The following is a 12,702-nucleotide window of genomic DNA, read 5'->3' on the forward strand; positions in this document are numbered from 1 at the left end:
AGATGTGGGAGGTCGCTGGAGGCCACAGGTGGTATGTTTGTGTATATACATGGTAAGGAGGGGACAAAAAAAATTACCCAGCAGTGTGGTTTGATGCTGCAGCATGCAATCAGGCCATGTGTATTCAGCCCCACCTTGAGAGCAGGCTGTGCAGATAGTGCAGTTTGACCCACATTCTGAAAAAGCAGGTTCTAGTCACTTTTTCCTGCTCATCTGCTCCAGCCCTTAGAAGACTTCTCAGACAGTGAGAATAAAATTGCTAAAATTACTCATTATTTCCTTCAAGAACAACGTAGTGAAGAGTTACATCCCTTTTTTGTGTATCATTCAAATATGTTTTATTATTTTTTCCACTCTTAAACTGAAGTTGAATGAAATTATCCAAGGTGTTGAACCTATTTTGGGAACAGGGTGCAGCATTTGTGGTAGCTTCTTCAAAGATCAGACTCAGATTCACTGAGTGAAAGCCACAAGCTGCCACTGGTCCTCAGCATATTCCTGTTCCATTCATAATTATTTGGATGAAGCATGGTTGTTCCACATCCAACCTTATGGGATGATATCACAGCTTTGTTGGCAACTGACGATAATTGTTCTCAGCAGAACCATCTGATGAAAAGAGAGAGAGAGATGTTGCCACCCTTCTCATCCAAACATTTTATAGTTATGGTTGTGCTTTTCCCTCCTACTATTAATACGTCTCTTTAACATTTGCCTCCCCCAATAATCCCTAATATTGATGAAAAGGCTGTTCTTGAAAACCTGAGTACAGCATGTATTTGAATAAATGACACAGCAGCCTGCAGCCTGAAGTGGTACAATCCACATCACAGCTATTTCAGACTTACTTTCTCATTCTGTGTAATGGGTAAAACTGTATAATCTGTTCAGAGGAATGAATGGACAGCAATGACCATTTCTGAGGCAGAAATAACATTGTTAGACAGAGGACAAATCATGAAGTATATCATGGAGGAGCTTAGTATCCACAAGATCTCCAGCATCCCTGCTAAAGCTCATGAAAACAACCTGAAATCTCAAAAAGATTTGAAGGAAGAAAAGTTTGAAGAATTACTCACATAGCAACTGACAGCAAGAATTTTCCCTAGTTTTTGTAGGGGATGGAAGGTTCTCCAAAAGGGGGAAGGGAAACAAGGAAATGCATTTGCCTTCAGCATTACTGGAAGTAAAATCCAATCATCATGAAACTCCACTTGGGCTCTATCTGCACTGCAAAAATAATTCTGTGTGTCAGCACTTTAATTGCCATGTCTTAATGCTATATAATTCTGGGAACTGCAGTTTTGTGAGACATTTAGCCTTCTCTGTCAGAGAGCTCTGGTGCAACAACAAACTACATTCCCCTGAATTCCATAGGTTTGAGCCATGACAGTTAAAGTGGTGTCAAACTGGATTACTTCTGCAGTGCAGATGCAGCCTGAGTGACACTGGGCATGTCACACTCTCTCAGCCTTACAGGAAGGCGAAGGCAAATCTACACTGAATAAAACCTTGCAACATAAACTCTATTATACACTTGCCTTAATCCAGAGTCAATTTGAAGGTATATAACAACAGAGAAAGGATCTATTGGAGGGAATTATATGTCAATGGAAAATAACAAAAGTAGATTAATGTGTTCAAAGGGAAGCTATTTTTAAGTGACAAAAAAGAAAGATGGAAAGAGAATTATGCTGAATAGTTGATTAACTTAGACATGGATAAAATCTGGAAACAGCAAAACCCCTGTGTGATGAAATACCTTTTGACTGGGATAGGGACCACTAGGTAATATTTCAGAACCTGGCCAAGATTTTCCAACACCAGATACAATTTCATTCACAATGTTTTGTTTTGTTTTCTTCACAAGGGGAACAAAAGGGCAATCTGTCAAGTATGCTGTGGTTTTGTTGGAGAGACTTCAAGCCAAGGCAAACTATCTTTAAACCACCAGATTTGTTGATAACTAAATGCACACAACAACAATTGAAAGGACCAATGCCACAAGGCATGGCTAGCATTTGGAGAAAAATTAAGTGGATTTATTACTGTATACCTTTCAGTGAAGCTACGCAAACTTTTTTTAAATGCAAACTTTCTAGTGAACATCCACATTCAGTTTTGAAGCAAATAACTTACAAGTCTTAAGGGGAACAAAAAGAGAATTTACATTTTTACATTGCCACCACAAACGCTCATACAGTGTGTAAGCCAGTAATGCCTCTTTAGACTTTTTTATGAAGGGATATTCTTACTTTCCTGCCAAACACTGTTTTCCAATCACAGTTCTGGAAATGTAAGAATTTTAGGAGTTCTTAAGAAAAAGAAGTTTTGGTAATTAGTAGTCAGATGTATTATAGCAATTTGGTAGAACTTCAGGTTCTGCATAAACTAAAGTTTCTTACACAGAGTAAGTAAGACCACATCATATTGCTAATTGTTTCTGACATTTCACCTGACATTCTCAAAACTTCTTCAAAGGACTTAGAAGTATGGCATCATTTTTAGCCCAACGTGACTTGATGTGGCACAGATTTGGATCAGGATGGGTTTTCTAAAACAGCTAGAATTAAATATCAGAAACACTTTTTAAAAAGGGACTCTTTTGCTAATTATTCCCAGAAAGAAACACTGGAGTCATTTTAGTCCAATGAACCATAAAACTATTATGAATGAACAAAATAATACAGAGAAAATTGAAATACAAGAGTAATTAACAAAGAAGAATATAATGGCAATGAGTTGGCAAGATATGGTCATTGAGTATTTTTCAGACTGATTGTTGTACCTATAAACACCTTTGATTTAATTTTGATAAACTGGTCTTGACCTGAGAAATACGAGTTATCTCTTTATATAGTTCAACAATTTTGTATAGTTCAACAACTGCTGCCTTTTATACTCCCCAGATGTAATGGATATGGGATCAGTACCCACTTTGTTTACCTTGGAATTGTACTTCATAATTTGGATTTTGAAGATGTTACTTTCTTTTTTTTTTCTTGTGCTTTAAATGTCAACAAAAGATTAGAGAAAAATCATTGAAAATGTGCAAGCTATCATAAATACAGATTTCCCCATGGATCTTCTAATACTTTACAGACAAATGTTAAAGATTTATTGCACATGAACATCAAACATGGTTTTACTACACTTCTCATTTGGATCAAATTGACACATTTTACATTCATTTTAGCCTAATGAGATTCTTTCACTACACATTATGTTCCAAGTGACCTGGTCTATTAAATTTGTGGCATGGAAAAAAAACACACATTGCTATAAAATGTATTTATTTATTTATTTATTTATTTGTTGTTATTATTTTTGCCTTCCCTCTCCATTCAACAAGTGCTCAAGGTGAGTTACAAGGAAAAGTAATAAAAAGAGTTTTAAAAATAAAACTAAAAAACAAAGGAAAGGGGGAAAAATAAAGAAACAACAGTAAGAAAGGCAAAAGTAAAAATAAAATCAATAAACCCAGGAGCACTAATATAATAAGAGAGTTGCATCAACCAGTTGTAAACCACTCTATGTTCATTAACGTTTAGGCAGTATATAAATATTCTAAATGCATAAATTAATAACATTCAGTAGAACTCAGTATAGGGATTATGAATTCAATTCAAAATAGCATCTTCACGTTCTGTCTCTGAGGTGGGAACTTGCAGAGGGGGCTAAAGCCATCCCCCCATGTTCCCCTCCCTGTGGCCTGCAACACCAGATTTTGATATAATGTACCTTCTGGGTGCCTCTGAATTGGGGTGGTTTTTAGCCTTTGGGTTGTTTTGTTTTCTCTTGTTTTGTTTTGGAGAGAGGTCTCTGGCAGGGAGGATGAGTAAACCACATGTCTGGTTTGGAACACTTTGGGCTGGTTTGGGGGCAAAAAAAATCTCCCAAATTGAAATAATATTGTTTTGCTTTAAATGGGTCTGGTAGGCTTCCAGGGCTGCACTTTGGCATTCCGGGGCCACATAGGTCCTGCAGGCGACATTGTGCCCACTCCTGATCTAGTGAAGCATTTTAAAGTTTTAGCTAGCCTGATTTCCCTGGGCAATTCCATAATCAAGGTTCTTTTACACAAATGGCTTTAAAGTACTACACTGTTCCTTTTAGTAACAGTAGACAAACATTGAAATAAACTAATAAATGAAGTTTGGACCAGTGCAATGCAGCCACAAGCACTATATAAAGTGAGCTGTGGGTGATATTCTCCTTCCCTTTTTAATGGTTTTTTTTTTTGGTTCATCCTGAACCTCATGACCCAACAGTTTAGGCATATTGGCCCACTGTTAAACATGTTCTTGAAAGAAAGATTTTATACAGACAACACTGTTTTACTGATTTTTTTTTTTAAAAAAGAAAGAAAGAAAGGTTTGGCATCTATGGCAGGTCTACACCTATTCTTTGCTTCTGGCACCATCTGGGGACTGCACAGATGGTCAAAATTGCAAAAAAAATAAAAAATAAAAATTAACTAGAAGTCTAATTATGGCTTCTAGAAATTGTTGCTGTTATTTTAAAAAAAATTAAACAGTACAGGCAGCACAATCTATTTGGTGAACTTCCAATCTCAAAAATTGCCACTGTTGTGGGCTGCTAGGAAAGACAATTTGTCTCCCCTCCTACCCAGGAGCAAAAGCAGTTAAGGGAGTTTGGAGGGGCAAAAAATAAACTTGGAGGTCATAAGCAGTTCCAGAGCAGCACTTTGTCCACCCCTATCATAGGGTGAGTTACTGTACATAGTTTATTGAGATCTTTCAACCTTCCGACACTAAGGTGGTGTCTGCACAGGCCCGGATACTCCAGGGGCAGCCTGGAGTATTTTGTACCCAAAGCTGCCCCAACATCCCCCCATTATCTAACACTCTGGGATGACACCCTGGGTGGCTGTTTGCATGTTTGCCCCACTGGGCCACCTGATGCTGCTGTGGGTCACTCCCTCTGAGATCTGAATGATGCACCCAACATAAATGACATGGTTGGGCACATTGTTCTGACCTCAGAGGGAGTGATGTGAGGCAGTGGGTGGCAGAACAGCATGCATAAATAGCCACTCAGTGTCACTAAGATCCAGAGCAAAAAGTGACTACTAAAAATCATTTTAAGGGAAGTATAATGCGGGTTCGTTGCTGGACGTATAAGGACAGTATGCACTGGATGGGGCCCTATGCCACCCAGACTAATAATCAAGAGTGTGGTGAGAAGATATGGTACTCGGCCCATGAGGACAATGCCTGTGTCACTAGAGGAAAGCAATTTTCTATAAGTCTTGAATGCTGGTGTTATGACCCATACAATTGCAAGGGTCTTATTGTATTCTCTGGGCTCATAGGAAGAATTTCCTGATGGTAAGCACTGTTTTACAGAAGAACATGCTGCCTTGGAGAGTGGTGGAGTTTCCTTCTTTGGAAATTTTTACACAGAGGCTGGATGGTCATCTGTCAGGAGTGCTTTGATTGTATATTTCTGCATGGCAGGGGTTTGGACTGGATGGCCCTTTGGGTGTCTCTTCAAACTCTAGGATTCTATGTTGCTTTTAGACACACAGTGCAATCATGTTAGGGACCAGTTCTGAAAGAGTGCATCAAAGTGCAGCAGCCCTTTGTCAAGGGCATTTGCAGTACTCATTCATCCATCTCATAGAAACTGGAAGAAGCATCACGCCTGCTCTTTAAGATGTTGAGCTTCAGAGAAGCCCACGTTTGGGCAATAGTAGGGGATCTGGGGAAGGAAAAAGACACAGTAATGGGGTTATAAAATGGGTATAAAAGGATTAGGCCCAGATAAATACATACTCAATTCATAAATGACTTATCTAGCTTCCTGCATATCTGTGTGTGGATGTGTGCGTGTAATTACACTATTCTTTTTTTAGAAGGAAATTAACACAATCTGTGCAGGAAAACAATGTGGTTAAATGAAAGGCTGCAAGTTTTTAACACAGCACAGTAATATTGTCATAGAAGAAGGCAGTAGATGACCTTGAAAGGAGGTGAGAGGAAACTATGAAACGTTAATTAAAATTATTAGTGCCGTTTGAGGTGCTTATCTTGTTTACTGCTAAGGTGTTGCTCCCTCCTGCATAATTAACAGTAATTTTACTTACTTTCAAGTCTGTAATTTTAAATATCACAAAGTTTTATCTTCCTAGAGAAGTAATTCATTATTGGTTTGCATGTAACTCCTTGATGTTTTAATCAATATATGCAACTTCCACAAAAGTCTGTTATAATTTGTCAAGAGGTTTTTATACATCTTTTATAGCACAGGATTAGGCACGGAACATGAAGCTGAAATCCTATTTAGTAATGAAATTTAAACAGAATTTGGTGTTTATGATGTGAAGATATATTTTTGCTTGATCTGTCCCTTTACATTTCCCTTTATGCCAGAGTACTGGAGGACAATGATATCTGGAAAACAAACCATGCTGAAGTTAAATCCATTTGAACACAAAGAGTTACTGTCAGTTAATCCTAAAAGAGACAATGCAGATTTTAAAACTAAACTGCTTAAGAAATGAATATGTCTTGCATGCTTTCAATTTGTTTCAAATCCTAAGTTGAAGAGCTCTCTGCTGTTGTCTAATATTTGCATAAAATATTTAATCTCACACTTTAAATTAATGATATGAAAGGCCTAAATGTTTCAAAAATGTTGTTGTCAGAACAATGTAATCTTTTCTCTCCAGACTTCTTCACATAATTGTGGTGCCCTTATCCTAATATTCCTGTAACCTTCTTAAAGTATTGGCCTGCATGGAATTTACTCATAAAATACTTGCTTTAGTTCTGTGGGCTTTGAAACTTTTTCTTTGATTGGAAACTACAGCCCAATACAATTGCCATTGCACTCATGAGCCAAATGTAAGCTTTTCTATTAATAATAAGATGTTATTGTTGTTGTATATGGGGGAAGGTTCCTGTTGTGTTATCTAATATGTGGGAAAAGGTAAGAGATTATTAATTGATAAATCTTACAACAATTTGTCACTTGCTAATAAAATTACCTTACCTGTATTCATGGAAAGTCAAATGGGATGGGAAATCGTCCCTCTAATGTGAAAGTCCTCTTCACGTTACAGATGAGGAGCAATTATGGATACAAAGGGAATGTGGCACTAGGCTTGCCCCTGTGCTGACCCTTATGACCTTTCACGGTATGTTCCTTCACTTGTCCTCTGTTTCAGCCCTGGTGGGAAGACAAGGGCAGGGAATGGACAGAAGAATGCTCCCTGTTTTCTTGAAGCTATTGTCTTACACACAATGTATGAAAAGACCTATATTGTCTTACAAAACAAATTGTCTTTTAAGGAAAATATTGTCTTTCTTTTTTCTTTTCTTTTTCACTTACTAATTTTATCTCCGTGATGTAGAATCTCAGCAATACTGGGGTTGGGCAAGTAATGGTTCAGCAGGGTAGTGCTCAGGGGGAGCTTTTTCATCAGAGGTCTCACACCTCTTTTAGGCAGATTAAACATTATCACACTAGGGTTTACCATCTCTTAACCATCCCTGGATCATGAGGAAGCGTGCGTGTATGAATGCCTGGTGCTCTCCCTCAGCATCATGGAATGGTTGGCTCCCTCTATTGTTACTGAATCATTCAGGGAGAGTGAATTTCCTCTTAACACAAAGTTTCCGTTAAGAGGAAATTCACTTTCCCTGAATGATTCAGTAATGCTAGAGGGAGCCAATGATCCCATGACGCTGAGGGAGTGCACTAGGCGTTCATACACGCGTGCTTCCTCAATGATCCAGGGATGATTGAGAGACAGTAAGCCCTAGTGTGACAATCTTTATTGTAAACATGAATTGCTGCAAGGATGTGTTAATTCATCTGGCCTTCAATAGCAATGTTATGGACATCAGTAGGGGATGCAGACTGTACCAGGTGACACCTCAGAGGGGAGTGTCACCCACTGCAGCCCCCTAAAGAAACAAGCAGTGGTAGGAGAGGGAGACCTGAGAAACAACTTCTGGCATCAGAGTCACCTCACTAATGGCACAAGGAGGAACTGAGTCAGATTGAGATGAAACATGCTCTTGGTGCAACAGTAGGCTGAGCTGCCACTGCCCCACCGTGGCCTGCTCTCTTCCTCAGGATGAAGCAGCACTGGACTTCTGGTAGACTGAGTTCCACTTTGCTTGCTGGGTGTATGTGCATGGGTCCATAATTTACTCCTCAACTGTAGTGAGCATACATAATTGTTCCTCATCTGTAATGCAGTGGCTACAGGGGTAACAGGTCGCTGTTGCTGCTACTGCTGCTCCCACCATCACTGCATGGGCTGGCTAGGGTGGCTCCTTCTCTTTTTCCTCCCTTCTTCAGAATTCCCTCCTTGCCAGTGCTGGTCTTGTTCTGGGGGTTTCTCCAAAGTCTGTATTTGCAATTGCATAGAGGGGAAGTAGAGTGGCTGGGCTTCACTTGGCACATGAGATCTCTTGCTTTCCCTTTACTGGTTCCCATTATTCCCTCCCCATTCTCCTGACTTTTCCTCTGAAGGATTCCCTTCCTCACTGCCATTCCCTTCTCCTTTTCTGCATGTCTTTCTTAGATTGTAAGACTGAGGGTATGGAATCTGTCTGTAAGAAGCGGCTTAGTGCTTAAGAGACAGATTGGCAGTTTGAGACTCAAGTGCCGTGTGACAGAATGAGCTCCTGTCACTAGTGCCAGCTTCTGCCAACCTGGCAGTTTGAAAGCATGTAAAAGTGCAAGTAGATAAATAGGTACCTCTTCAGTGAGAAGGTAACAGCGTTCTGTGCAGTCATGTTGGCCACATGACCACAGAGTTGTCTTTGACAATGTTGGGGTTTTTTTTGCTTAGTAATGGAAATGAGCACCACCCCCTACAGCCAGACACAACTAGACAATCTTGTCAAAGGGGAAACTTTTACCTTTTACCTTAAGCCAATCTGAGAGCCTTTGTGGCAGAAGAGAATGGTATAAATAGTCTAAATGAATGATGAAGCAAAAATGGAACTCACAGCTCCACCTCTAAACACTCTCAGGTGATAATGCTTCTTCAGTGGGCATCATTTGGGACACTGTCACACTTCCTCTTAAGGGATTTTTCGAGCTCAGACTCATCTCCCAAGGAAGGAACATGACCAACTGGGAGATCCCAAGGCAGAGGAGACAGATGATCAGGCAAGGGGGTTGCCTTGTTCTAGCCCTACTGCCAGCCACTGAAGTGTATTTTATTGGGAAGGAGTGTTAAAAATGAAAAATGAAAATAAAATGTGTAAAATATGCCCAGTACATCACTATGCAGGTCTGTGGTCAAGTTCACCTAGACTCTTGAAACTGAGGGGCAGTTTTAGATTGTAGCATCCTTATCTTGGGGGGGGGGGGGGCGGGGGGGGGGGGTAGACCTATTCTCAAAATAAAGTACAAATAATGACAACACATTGCAGTAATGCATGAAGGGATAACTGTGTACTCCATAATCAGAAGAAGTTATTACTAGAATTGGAACAACCGCATTGACAAAATACTGTGAAGCCAGTCATGGTGCATATTGCTGCAGTTTAACAAGCATTTAAGAAAGAGGAAGATATTTACTGTTTGGTAAGTTAATTAACTGTTTCACACTCTGTCTATCATTTAAACATCCCTACAAGATTTTAGATCTGGCTAAACAGGTCATTAATAAGTAAAAAATCCAAGTTACTATAAATTGCAACTATGGGACATGCAGAAGATAAGTTTATATCAGCGGTGGGCAAAAAGCGGTGCCAAAAGCTATTTTTGTAGCCCTTGACATCTTCAGGCTTCTCCAACCAACCCCTTTTTTACCCAAAAAGGCTTCATTGTTTCTCATGAAATCCTCTAGGAGCAGCAATATGCCCTTTTAATAGACCCACTGTTTAACATTTTGAAAGTACCTATTTTAAAGACTAGAAGTAGATTTCTGGAAACTTCCAGTGTTATATCTTCACTTTTGGTATTCGTGTGGCCCCAAGGACAGAAAATGGCCCCTGGACTTGCCTCATTTGATCACCCTTGGTTTATTATAGTACAAAATGATGGACAGAGTTTGGCAGAGCATTTGCTTTGTTCACAAAATGGCCTGACTTAGTCACTGGTATTTTGCTTAGCATTGGGAAAGGTTTTCGCTGAAATCCTGAAGGCTGCTACCAGTCACATAGACCAGGGTCGGCAACCTCTGGCCCGCGGGCCGGATGCGGCCCGCGGAGGTCTTCTAGCTGCCCTGGGCTATGCTGCTGCCGCCACCAATGCGGCTTTGCCGCTCTGGGCACTGCCATTTTTTTTCGCCCAAAATGGCAGCGAAGTCTCGCGCGACCTTCCCTGATCACATGAGACGTGGCCGCCATTTTGGGCGAAAAAAATGGCGGCGCCCAGAGGCTAAGTCTCGCATGACCTCAGAAAAGGTCGCGTGAGACTCGGCCTCCAGGAGGCCTGCGGCGGACATGCGAGACCTCAAACAGGGCTCCGACGCGGCGGCAGCGGGCCCTGGGAGGCCCGTTGCCGTCGCTGGGGCCCTCGAAAGCCTGGAAGGCGCAGGCGGAGCCACCCGCGCGGGTGTCCTCCTCCTCCTCCCCGGCCTCTAGGGCCACCAGGGTCTCTCAGAAGCCTGGAAGGAGCAGGCGGACCCGCCCGCGCGGGTGTCCTCCTCCTCCTTCCCGGCCTCTCAGGGCCCCCAGGGCCCTCAGAAGCCTGGAAGGAGCAGGCTAGGATGCCCGTGCGGGCGTCCCACCCCCTCCTTCCCGGCCTCTCAGGGCCCCCAGGGCCCTCAGAAGCCGGAAGGAGCAGGCTAGGACGCCCGTGCGGGCGTCCCACCCCTCCTCCCGCCTCTCAGGACCCCAGGGCCCCAGAAGCCTGGAAGGAGCAGGCTAGGACGCCCGTGCGGGCGTCCCACCCCCCTCCTTCCCGGCCCTCTCAGGCCCCCAGGGCCTCAGAAGCCTGGAAGGAGCAGGCTAGGACGCCCGTGCGGGCGTCCCCACATCTTTCGTCCGGCCTCTCAGGGCCCTCAGAAGCCTGGAAGGAGCAGGCTAGGACGCCCGTGCGAGCGTCCCACCCCTCCTTCCCGGCCTCTCAGGGCCCCCAGGGCCCTCAGAAGCCTGGAAGGAGCAGGCTAGGAGCAGGCTATTATCATCATCATCATCACCACCACCACTCTGGGGGAGGAGCATGCGGCCCCGCCCCTGGATGGTGGAAGCTCCACCCCCCCCAACACAGCCCCCCCCCCCTGGGGGGGAGGAACCCGGCCCCCGGCTCAAAAAGGTTGCCTACCCCTGACATAGACAATACTGAAACAGATGGACAAATGGATTATGGCTATTGGTGTTTAGTGTCTTCTCCAGACGTGTGTAAACTCACACATATTCTGAGAAAGCATGTGTCCAAGGGTTCTTGGTTCTCTAACTGTAGTATACCTAGGCAGATAGTCCCACTAATTCATAGAGCTATTTCTCAGGGGACTTATTCACATAGGGAACATTGGAAGGTTAAACTGGTCACAATGTAGGATCATCCAGGACATTAGGTACAATTTCTCAATTGCTTTTCAGGCGATGCTGTGCACAAACTGGTCAGAGTCCAGATAGAAAGTGAGGTGAATCAGGGAATAAGCATTTTTGCAAAAGTACTGTGTTTTCATGTCCAATTCATTCACAAATTCACATTTTTCGTGTAATTGCAGCAGTCTGAAAACCAAGTCCTTGATTCTCCTGTTCCCAGATTTCCCAGGGTTCCTTGCTGTGCCAAGGAGAGGAGGCAGCCTTGTTCTTAAAGGGACACACACACACCTCTTTCCCTCACACAGTTGCTCTCCTTTCTCCTGCAGCCTTTGAAAGGGTACAGCTGGTGAAAGAAGGCAGAGAGAGAGGACATTTTGGAATTCTTCTTGTAGAGGAGGGAGAAATAGAGGACATGTCCTGGAAAAGGAGAGCATCTGGGAGTTGCAGCCCTCGCTGAAATCAGGTAGGTTTATGGAGCAGCCACGTCTTCTTTCTCTCTGATGTGTGTGTGGTTTTATGAAAGTTTGCAAAGGGAAATCTCAGCCTGCCTTCCTCTGAAACAACTTGTGGAGCAAAGAGGACTTTCCTTCCCAGTTTCCCTTCCCTCTCTGGATCATGTGTGTATGTGCACTTGTGGAAACGACAGTTTGGAGCATGCGCAAAAAAGTTATTTCCAAACTAGCAAGGGGATTTGTCGTCATCTATCTGAAACCCAAATTCGCTTTCGACACACTCTCTTGCCTAAGTAATGTGCTTTTAACCCTTTGTTGTGCTCTCTGTGTGATAAGCATTAGCGAATTTGCTTGCTTTTCCAGGATGCCAACACTTTAACCATTTCCGGGATGGAAGCACATAGGTCACTGTTTGAAAAGTCCAGGGGAAACTGATTGGGTGTTCAAGATTTAAAAGGTACACACTGGCTAAAATCCATTAGTTACAACAGAATGTATATGTTTTGAGGCATTGCCTGATTTTTTATAAGAGATCTTAAATAGTCTGCTTCTGATCTGATTGTATGAATATTAGTGTGAATGTTAGTTGATGACCCATTATTTTAGTGAATTAATAGTAATGTCATTGTTTTAATGACTGTATTTTATATGGAATTGTTTTATTGCTGTAATTCCGCCTCAATCAGCAGGGAGAGACAGGAAATATAAATAAAAATTATTATTATTATTATTATTATTATTATTATTATTATTATTATTATTAT

The 12,702-nt window shown here is 42.1% G+C and overlaps 1 long non-coding RNA gene across 1 annotated transcript in view; it reads left to right on the top strand.

Annotated features, from left to right (window-relative positions):
- The first annotated feature begins 11,891 nt into the window (after positions 1–11,891).
- LOC121925208 overlaps positions 11,892–12,702 on the top strand; it is a 24,176-nt gene continuing 23,365 nt past the window's right edge. Inside the window, exons 1-2 of the long non-coding RNA XR_006102821.1 lie at positions 11,892–11,949; positions 12,302–12,395. This is a non-coding gene — a long non-coding RNA (uncharacterized LOC121925208). The remainder of the gene's footprint in view (positions 11,950–12,301; positions 12,396–12,702) is intronic.

This window comes from Sceloporus undulatus, chromosome 3, assembly GCF_019175285.1.
Source record: "Sceloporus undulatus isolate JIND9_A2432 ecotype Alabama chromosome 3, SceUnd_v1.1, whole genome shotgun sequence".
NCBI classification, from domain to species: domain Eukaryota; kingdom Metazoa; phylum Chordata; class Lepidosauria; order Squamata; family Phrynosomatidae; genus Sceloporus; species Sceloporus undulatus.